The following is a 1,879-nucleotide window of genomic DNA, read 5'->3' as shown; positions in this document are numbered from 1 at the left end:
GAACCCTGCAACAATACTATCAGTACTTCAGCAAGTACATGATCATTTCTGGTATTTGAAACAGTAGCAGTGGTCAGAATAACAAGGCTTGTAATAGTCTCAAAACCCAAACACAACAGGGAGCTGTGTTAATGTTTCAACCCCATCAAAACAAGGGAAAGTGAGGAGTAACCGGTAATGGGATTGTCTCAAATATAGCCGCCAAACCCTGCAGCGTGAAATCTTATTATTCATCCAGTAGTTTTATTATCTGGGTTAATAGTAACATTCTTACTTTGGACTTATTTTGTGTGGAAGGATAAAACAAACAGGTGGTTATATTATTTGACTTTTTAAAAAGTTTTTACTTAAATTCCAGTTAACATACAGTGTTATATTAGTTTTAGGTGTACATATAATGAATCGACACTTCCATACACCACCCAGTGCTCATCACAAGTGCCCTCCTTAATTCCCTTCACCTATTTCACCCATCCCCCCACCCACCTCCCCTCTGGTAACCAGCAATTTGTTCTCTAGAGTTAGGAGTCTTGTTTCTTGGTTTGCCTCTCTTTTTTTCCCCTTGCTTGTTTTGCTTCTTAAATTACATGTATGAATGAAATCATATGGTAATTGTCTTTCTCTGACTTATTTTGCTTAGCATAATACACTCTCGCTCCATCCATGTTGTTGCAAATGGCAAGATTTTATTCTTTTTTATGGCTGTGTATATCACCTCATACCTATCAGAATGGCTCTAATGAACAGCACAAGAAACTGCAGGTGTTGACGAGGATGTGGAGAAAGGGGAACCCTCCCACACTGTTGGTGGGAATGCAAGCTGGTGCAGCCACTCTGGAAAACAGTATGCAGGTTCCTCAAAAAGTTAAAAATAGGACTACCCTGTGACCCAGCAATTGCACCACTCGGGATTTACCCAAAGGATACAAAAATACCAATTCAAAGGGATACATGCACCCCGATGTTTAGAGCAGCATTATCTACAATAGCCAAAGTGCCCATCGACTGATGAGTGAATAAAGATGTGGTAGATGTTATTGGGCTTGGCAAATTATGAAAGAAAAGCAGTTAAAATTTGGAATAGCAACTACAATTTTTAGTAGGTGTGTCATAGAGCAAATCTAAAATGAAACCTAAGAGTATTAATGTGAACTCTTGTATACAAAGGAGATCTTTTCTAGCTCTGCCCCTAAATAGCCGGGCTGCAGTTACCCCATCAATACACTTGTCACGGGTCTTGGAGCCTTGTGTTCGCTAAAGAATAGAAATTGACTAGAGGCCAAAAGAGAGTTCATGGCAAGGCTTTTACTCCCTCCTGCACAGGGGAGACGGCCCAAAGGAAAGGGCCCTTTAGCCTGGCTCCCCATACAAAGGCTGGGAAAGTTTTTAAAGAGACTGAGGTGGGAAAGGAATAACCTCTAAGTCCTCTGGGGCGGGGAGAGAGACAGGAGGTTGGGCACGCAGGTGCAGTGGACAGAACTCGCACTGCATGTCACAGCATGTGAAATCTCCACCCCTGGGTGTCATTTTTAGTCTTATAATGAGGGAGAAAGTCTGTAAAAGGTCAGTGCTGGGGTCCACCTTGGCGCAGACAGGTTTGGTTCGGTCTTTAGTTTTCTTAGTTGAGTCCCTCCTTTAGGTAGGCATCCTGCTTCCGCATTTCTGCGAGAAATGCTACTCAAGGGGCATAGGGTTTCAGCTATCCAGGAACGCTGGATTTTGTGGTTGGGGCTGAGGGGACCCCAGTCCCGTCCCTGCTCTGTCTCACACTAAACACAAATAACCTATTCTGCATTCCCAGGCCTAATTTTTACACGCTAGTACACTGCGTTCCTCTATGTTCTGATAACCATGCATACACAAACCACCCTACAACATA

The sequence above is a fragment of the Leptonychotes weddellii genome, chromosome 2 (genome assembly GCF_054177405.1).
Source record: "Leptonychotes weddellii isolate Sample4059 chromosome 2, ASM5417740v2, whole genome shotgun sequence".
NCBI classification, from domain to species: Eukaryota; Metazoa; Chordata; class Mammalia; order Carnivora; family Phocidae; genus Leptonychotes; species Leptonychotes weddellii.
Note: the sequence above shows the minus strand (reverse complement) of the source record.